Below are 9,369 nucleotides of genomic sequence, written 5' to 3'. Positions count from 1 at the left end.
GCTTGCAATGTTCATCATCACTCCGTCCATCATCCCCTTTGGTATCGCTTTGGTGGCCGTATGTTCGCAGGGTATGCCCAGACGTGGCTCCCGTGCTCACTTTGCCACTGAATTCAAGCTAGCCTGGCTGATGACGGCTGATTAGCTAGAAACTGGTCCCAGGATGCTTGTTTCCAGTCCAGGGAAGACATGGCTTGGCAGTTCGGGCTGGACTGTTCCCATGAGGCACAGGGTCAGACTGATTTGCATATAGTCATGTCTGAACTGGGGTGGCAGAGTGGGCTAAAGAACGGTGATGGATTAAACCCAGATCTTTTGACTGGGTGTGAGTGTTTGATTAATTCAGATGATCCGTCCATCACCACCACCCCCTTTTGTACCACTTTTGCCTGAGTAATGGCAAAAGGAGGGTCTGAGGTTCTGTGGTTTTCGACTTCGCTTCGTATCCAGCCGCCATTTTGTGTCTGGTGCCATTTTGTGTTGCCTTTTACTCAGGCTGCACGGCGAACGGAGTGATTTTGCCTTTCCAGCTGCTATGTATTTCTTCTGTTAAAAAGTAACCCTTTGTCCTTGCTTACGAAACCGATGTCAGGGTCTGGCCGAGTTTGCTAATCCATGTCTAGACGGATTGATCCTTGTCGTAGTTGACTGTTTGGGTCCCACCATTCTTTCCTTACTTTATCTTATTTGACTGGCCTTCGCTATTCTCTCCTTGTATTCTCCTATTACACAAACTATCCTTTGAGGCATGCAAATACGTCCTGCCACCTGCAAATTGGATTACATGTACTAGCATTAATTAACTTGAGGGGAGGAGAGAACACGGGGTCTGAAAGAATGGCGTTTTCGAGATACTCGATAGCTTGTTTTCAAACTTTTCCTATTTGTCAGTTTTGTATGTTTTGGGAGTAGGCATTGTAAATATGTGTACTATATAAGAATGTACGCCACCGAGTTAAGTGGCAGTCTCCTGAGAACCTACCACTGGTGTACTTCTTGGATAACTGTGCTTAGCTGCAGCTAATAAACCTGATTTTCTACGCCCAACAGAGTGTCTTGTGTCTCTGTTTGACAAGGCAGGTGAACCCGGAGATTTTAGGCGTGCCCTGCGCCGCCCGACCCATAAGGCCCAGGTCTCCACCTGGACTGTGTTATTGCATTGTTTGCCTCAGATTCACCTAGTGCCTGGCCAGTGTTATTGCATTGTTTCCTTCCGATTCACCTAGTGCCTGGCCTGTGTTATTGCATTGTTTACATCAGATTCTCCTAGTGTCTGCTGTGTCATTGAATTGTTTGCATCAGATTCTCCTCGTGCCTGGCCTGTGTTATTGCTTTGTTTACATCAGATTCTCCTAGTGTCTGGCCCGTGTTATTGCATTGTTTGCGTCAGATTCTCCCAACGCTTGTCCTGTGTGATTGCATTGTTTACATCAGATTTTCCTTGTTCCTGGCCTGTGTTATTTCATTGTTTGCGTCACGTTTTTCTAGTACCTGGTCTGTTATTGCATTATGTGCGCTGCTTTTGGTATGTTATTATTCTAATAGTTGCAGCTTTTCTAACAAACATGGTACCTTTTATCCCAATCAAGTGCATCTGACTGCAATGACACTGCTCTCTCCCTGCAGTAGCAATCTACTTCCTATTTATGTAGCAACAGTCAGTCCAGCATGTCTGCCAGAGATGTCGTAGGGTCAGAAACTGTACATAGGTAAATAGGTATGATGCAAAAGTGTTGAGTAAGATTTTAAATGAAGGAGCGGTTTTGAAACATCGAGGGCGCCAACGAGCCGTGAGGAAAACAGCCAACTTTAAAGCCCTGCCGTGAGGGAAACGTCCACCGCGAACACCGGGGACTAAATCGCCCAGCAGCCCCGCCACTCCTGTGACGCTCCCGCTGCGCCTGCTGCCTCCATAAGACCACGGAGGGTCGAGCTGCCAGTGGGGAGCGGTTTTAAAACATTGAGGGCGCCGACGAGCCGTGAGGGAAACAGCCAGCTTTAAAGCCCTGCCGTGAGGGAAACGGCCACCGCGAACACTGGGGACTATATCCCCCAGCAGCCCCGCCACTCCTGTGACCGTCCTGCTGCGCCTGCTGCCTCCATAAGACCACAGAGGGTCGAGCGGCCAGTGGGGAGCGGTTTTGAAACATCGAGGGCGCCGACGAGCCGTGAGGGAAATGGCCAGCTTTAAGGCCCTGCCATGAGGGAAACGGCCACCGCGAACACCGGGGACTACATCTCCCAGCAGCCCGCCACTCCTGTGACGCTCCCGCTACGCCTGCTGTCTCCATAAGACCACGGAGAGTCTCGCGGGACGTGCGCGGGCAGCGCTGGGCTAAGCCCGGGCAAAGGACGGGTCCTCTGTGGCCCTCGGAGGCTGGATGAGGCCGGGCATTCCCCCTTTCATCTGCAGTGGATACCGATGACACCTACATTTCCAACTAAAGGTATTGTCAACTAACTTATACAACCCCTTGGCTCCTCACGCCCAGGTCCTAACCTAGCAGAAATAAATACTGAATCGGCGGGGGACGTCTGCTATTCCCACCACTGAAACAGCAATCACCTGTAAAAAATGAGTAACACGGGTAAAAGAGAGAAAAGTGCTATAAAGCGTCCAAACACTAGGTTGCAAGCGGCCATGCCGCAGCCCTTGCCTAGTTTAACTGCAATAGACAGGATGCTACAACAAACCATAGGGGTGGTTGCAACGGCAATTGAAAACACCGGGAGAAGGTTCTCACTCACACCTACTGTTGGCATTCAAGACCTAGGAGGGGACTGCTCAGCTATTGTAACAGACGGCCCTGATTTAAGCTCATATTTAACATCATCCCATGATGAGCTCCCTTGCGCACAGGCACCCACAGAGCTCCCCATAGTGGTGGAGGACACCCCTATAGATCTGAACCCATCCCCCAGTCCGGAAATCCCCCAAATAAGCAAATCATGTCCCAGAAGGAGAAAAGACAGCTTTCCAAAAAAGAAAATGGGGAAAAAAATATAACAAATCATAACTTGGTGACGCCAACAACCAACACGCACCAATTGACACCAGGCATACCTTGTTGGGTCACTAATATGGTGGCTGACCTACAGGCATGCCTGGAACAGACTATTGTCACCCACATCAAACCTTTGGTGTCTAAGATTGACAGATTAGCTTCCATTCTAAATAATAGGGGGGTAGGAAGTACAAAGCCCACGAATCCCCCAAGCAATCTAGCTCCATCAGAGCAGAATGGCACAGCAAGAACTACACATAGGGATAAGGTAGCTCTACCAGTAAATTCTCCTACACCAAACACAAATATAGGAACATCCTCAATCACCACTAAGCCCACTAGAGCTCCACCACCCCGCGTCCCACAACCTCCCCTCAGGGCCAGATCCTTCAGGTAGCAGGAAACCCTAACCCCAACACTGACAAATTTGGTCCCAACCCCAAGGAGGGCAGAAATTACATCAAAAACAATTTGCCCAAAACAAGAAATGTACCAGTTAAAACTGGTCCAGCACGATGGCCGACCATCAACCTCCCCCCGGAGGCTCTGCCCTTCGTTGTTGCACTTACAGGAGTCCCGCCCTTAGAGGAAGGGAGAAGAGAAAATCACTCCGACTTAAAAAATAAGTGCATGCAATGGCTAAGTGCAAACAGACCAGTACCCTCAAACATCTCAGGGGAAATGCTTACTGTCAGAAGAGTGGAGTGGATTGGGGAGGGACCAAAAACCGTGGCAGGAGACGTTATAGTAATAAACTTTAGGGATCCTTCTGCTGTGAGTTACATCTGCAATGCCCCCACGGGTGGACCCGGCACTCAGATACATCCACTACACCTGTCATACTTCTATTCCACCCCACCCTGGAGATTAGCTCACCCTAACAGGGCTCCTTGTAGGAGGGGCCACTATGGTCCACCAAACAGAATGGAAAAGTGGCGAGCACTGAGAGAGGGCCCCTTCCCACACAAATTCATAAATCCATTACAAGCCCACTAGAACAGGTTCAGCGTACTGGAGGAGGTGGATTGACTCCTATGGGATGGAAAGTCTCCATCTCAATCTCCCAAAGAAAAACTTATAAAAAAGCTCACATTGAGAGAGGGATGTAGTGAGAAGGGCAAACAAGAGAAAAAATGGGAAACCCAGCTCACAGATACTGAGGCACCGAGGAAAGATATGAGGGACGCGTTCAGCGCAGAGTTAATAGAAGGGACCAAGCTAGACACTGTATTTGTCCCAAATGGTACAACTATAGCTGAGGGAGACAGGACCAATTACCCATCTGGGTCTGGGGTAAACATACCAGGCGGGCAGGATGGACTCAAAATCGTTCTCTGGAACATAGCAGGACTTGCTGCCAAATACAATGTTCAGGAATGGAGAGAATACATCACCAGGTTTCAAGTTATATGTCTACAGGAGACCTGGATGATTGATTCTAACCACTTTACCATGGAAGGGTATAACTGCTTCCCAGTTCCTGCACAAAGGTCTTCTTCAGTGAGAGCGGTGGGAGGGCTACTTATATATGTAGATCTCCGGATAGAAGGGGTATGGTCCAATTACAACTAGAAATCGCAAAACATACAGGCAATAGGCCTTCGCTCTAAAGGGTTAAACATCTTGCTGGTAAACTGGTACAATGCTGTGGGCGTAAATAGCAGGGGAAACGTAACAAAAGAATTAGACTTTTTCCTAAATGCCCAGCTATTGGAGACAAAAGCAGCAGTCGCCCCACTTGTCATCCTTGTCGGTGACTTCAATTGCCACCTCTGTGGGAATTTAAGACCAATAAATAAAGATTGGTCACGATGCACAGTGGAGAATGGGCCTGACTTTGTACACTCCCCAGAGGGGCGGGATATAGACAAGGTAATGAAAAGATACAACTTGGCCCACACAATGGACATGATCGAGATAAGTAGCACTGGAGAACCCTGCCCAACTTTTAAGGGAAGGGGATGTCACTCGTACAAAAATTGTATTATGGTTTCCTCTACACTTAAAAAATGGGTTAGTAGGGCGGCAATTGAAAATAGTATATTTAGCGACCATAACCCATTGGTGGTGGAGCTAAAATGTTTAAAACTTAGGAACGCACTACCCAGAGTAGATAAGACAGAAAGGATAACAGACAAAGGGAGAAGGCTTAGATGATCCAAAATAGACGGGGATAAGTTTTATAAATATCTAATAACTACAGGGTCAGAGGCAATAAATACATGCCTCGACCTAAATAAAGAGGGAGTAGCGGTAGTGACCGCTTTCGAGGAGATGGCACACCTCATCGATGGGCTTTTAAAGACCACCAATACCAGGGCACGAGCCACTACACCTCGATGGTTCGATAAAGAATGCTCAAAGGCTCATAAAGACCTCAAAAATAGCCTAAACAGCGTCCCAGGGAACACTCGATTAGCCCAAAGCAGACTGACATATAAAAAGACGCTAAAAACTCACAAAGCTAGCCTCCAAAGTCAAGCTTGGGAGTATTTAAGGGAGGCGGCAGAGAGAAGAGACCAGTCCAAGTTTTGGAAAATTATAAATAATCCTTGCTTCCAAGACTCAGACTCCCCACAAATCCTGAACACCATCCTACCCGAGCAGTGGCAGGCACACTTCCAGAACCTGTATAATCATACAGGTGAAACAAATTGCGATGAAGGGCAGAGGCTAAAGCTAACTGCACGGCTAGAGATTAACCTGGTAAAAGTAGAAGGGGCAATTCTTGGGCTTACTAAAAACAAAGCACCTGGCCCTGACGGCATACCCCCCGACCTCTACCTTAGCAATGTGGAACTGTGGGCTCCGATTCTCACGAGGGTCTTGAATGCGGCAGTAGAGGCAGGTCTTCCGCGCTCTTGGTCTTCGGCAACGATCGTACCTATTTTTAAGAAAGGGAACCGGGATGACCCCCAATGCTATCGCCCAATATCCCTTATTGATGTTACGGCAAAGGTGTTGGGTCGCGTTATCCTAAAACGCCTCTCAGAATGGGCAGATAGCAACCAACAAATAACAGACATCCAATATGGGTTCAGGGAAGGAAGGTCAACCACGGATCAGTGCCTGAACCTATACCTCTTGACTGCAAAGTACACCATAGCTAGCAAGGAGGCGGTCTATCTAGGGTTGATGGATCTCTCGGCGGCTTTCGATCACGTGAATAGGGAGAAACTATGGGCCCTGATGATAGACCTAGGGGTGGAACCAGACCTAGTTGACATCCTTAAGGCCCTACATTGGAACACATCAGCGTCTGTCCGCTATAACCAAGATGGAAGCAAGACCCAACCATTCCCATGTACGAGTGGAGTGCGGCAGGGCTGCATTTTAGCTCCATTTCTGTTCTCTTTGTATATCAGCAACCTGGATAGGGAACTTTGTAAACTTGGAGTGAATTCCCCGCAAATAGGCTCCCGCCCTATTCCCGTCCTGCTTTACGCAGATGACGCGGTGTTGCTAGCCCGAACACCGCAGGGGCTCCAGGGGCTGATTGATGGCTTTGTAAGTTTTATGGCCACACTCGATCTGTCAGCAAATCTGGACAAGTCACATGTTATGCTAGCGGGGGCAAGACCAAATAAGAAATTTGTTTTTAAGATTGGCCCCCATAAAATAGGCCTGGTCCAGTCCTTCCCTTACCTAGGGGTACTTTTTGATGGGCTCCTAAAGTTTAAATCCCTGGTAGACAAACATGCTGCAAAATTGGTGGCCTCGACAGGGGCTATAATGGGCTATGGAAGAAGACTGGGTAGATGGTCCCCTGACCGAGTGATGAATCTGTACAGATCAATATGCTGCGCAAAGGCTGCCTATGGGTCGGAAGTTTGGGGCTTCGCAAACACACACCAGGTCCAAGCAGAAGAAAAAAAGTTTTTTAGAAGGATCTTGAAAGTACCACAAAGTACCCCATCTTATATTATACATGAGGAATTGGGTGAATCCTACATTGAAGACCAAATTAAGATCAGGCCGCTCCTGGCATGAGTTAGAATCTGGTCCAACCCTGAGGCCGGACTGAGCAGGCAAATCATCAAAGACTGCCTGAATCGTGACAAAGGGAGTTCCATCCCATGGATAAAATATGTGAAAGACACCTTAGAGGCCATTGGATGTAAGAACGTTTTCACCGCGCCTGAAGCCCTTAATGCCCAGAACAAGACAATGGTCAAAAAACTGTTTGGGGAATGGACAACCAGGAGTAGGGGTGTTACAGAAGAGCGTAAATCCACGGTTGTGTCTTACAGACTATTGAAAACGGAAAGTGGAACGGAACGCTATTTATCAGTGATTCATATTGCACAGGACAGATTTTATTTGACCCATTTTAGATTTAACACGTTGCACCATTTATTGTCTGTTCCTTCTGGTTTTACTTTAACGGTGGAGCAGAAGGGTACCTGCGGCTGCGACAATAGGTCTCCGCAGGATACCCTTCACTTTGTACTGTTATGCCCATTTTATTCATACCCCAGGCGCAAGTTCCTAGTGGGAATTCTGAAACGAGCTAAATTTAAACACGCCAAAGTAGCCCTATTGTTTCTGAAGAAGGCCTCAGATGCTTACACACTGTCTTGTATATTGAGTTTTATTAAGGTGGCAATGAGATTAAGGAATACGAGAGAAATAAATGATTGTAATACCCTGCAAATGGAGACGGGACATTAGGAAACCCTTGAAATGTACGAATGTAACGGTTTTTATCTGTTTAATGTGGTTTTTAAATGATTTCTATGTACTTTTATGGTATCTCTTGAAGTGCCAAATAAAGAATTTTAATACTGATACTGAAATGAAGAAGCTGCTGTGATAGATGGCAAAACATCCATGTCGAAACATCAGCAGTAGGACAATGGTACATGGAACGATAATAGTAGATTTATTTACACTTCTGTGCAGTGCGTGTCACTTAATGTTCTTTTCTCCCACTCTCATGAGATGGTTTTAAATGGCAACTCTGAGTTCACTGAGTGTGGAGCTTCCATGAATCCCAGAGATGAGCCGTTCCAAAGACGGTACCAGAGAAGGTTGAAAGATCTGAGTCTTGATCCTGGCAGATAGATGGGTGATCCCTGAGGGGGTGTAGTTGGTCTGTGTGTTGCCATGGCTTTTCAGGGGGTGTAAGAAAATGTCAGCAATTTGTGGAGGGCCTTCTTTTGGGGGAGAACCACAGAGCTTCATGCAATACGGACTTCATGGTTCGTGTCTGCGGAAAGGGGATTGATGTTACCAAGGATTAACATCTTCAGTTACGACAGATAGAGAAAGTCCATTTACCTCGAGTTGCTTGAAAAGCTTTCTGCACTCTGCTGGTGCAGGCAGGATGTTTATTCTCTAGTTGGCATGTACCAGGGGATGTTCAGATACAGTGGTTGAATCAAACCTTGGAGCAGCACTTGTAGCGTTGACTCTTGGAGTCTTGTAGTATGTGCTGGATGCGGTAGAACTGTCTTAATGTTCCATGGAGCTCAGAAAACCTGTCCTCTCAGAGCACGAGCTCTGTGGCTTGACCAGTTGTACTTCAATAAAGAAGATGACATAGACCAGTTCTACCTCTCCCGACCTTTGAACTGATCATTGAGGAAAGAAGCCCTTGTCTGGAAAGCAGATCTACACAAGGCACAGCTGACAAATGTCCTGCCTGGAGAAAGATCTGCACAAGCACAGCTGACCGAACCCCCTTCCTGGAAGAAAGATCTGCACAAGGCACAGCTGACAGAAGCCCCTTCCTGGAAGGAAGATCTGCACGACAAGGCACAGCTGACCGAAGTCCCTGCCTGGAATGAAGATCTGCACAAGGCTCAGCTGACGGAGGTCCTGCCTGGATGGAAGATCTGCAGAGGACGCAGCTGAAAGAAGTCCTCCCAAGAAGGAAGATCTGCACAAGGTGCAGCTGACGGAGGTCCTGCCTGGAAGGAAGATTCGCACAGGGCGCAGCTGACAGAAGGTCTGCCTGGAAGGAAGATCTGCACAGGGCACAGTTGACGGAAGGTCTGCCTGGCGGTGACCTCAACGCAGTGTGAACCCCACAAACCACAAGATGCTTCAAGCCCAGCTAGCCACGCTGGACGCAATGTACACCAAATGCCTGATTTATATTTCAGCGGATGGTTTATTCCATCACAAATGTGACAGGTATCCTGCCCGCCCCATTAAAATTGCATTACATTCTGTGGCAATTTGTTGGACTTGGCCCTTCTGGCACGTTCACCCCTGAACTTTTTCCTTTTGGTATGTGACCTTGTGATAATGATTTTTAGCTTCTGCGCACTTTCACTGTGTCCCAGTGGAAAGTGCGTGCGCACTCTGCGTGCGTGTGGTGAGATTGGCATGCCCTCCCATAGGAATGCATGTGGAATGT

Source organism: Lissotriton vulgaris, chromosome 1_1 (assembly GCF_964263255.1).
Source record: "Lissotriton vulgaris chromosome 1_1, aLisVul1.2, whole genome shotgun sequence".
Taxonomy (NCBI): Eukaryota; Metazoa; Chordata; class Amphibia; order Caudata; family Salamandridae; genus Lissotriton; species Lissotriton vulgaris.
This window is presented reverse-complemented; position numbering follows the sequence as displayed.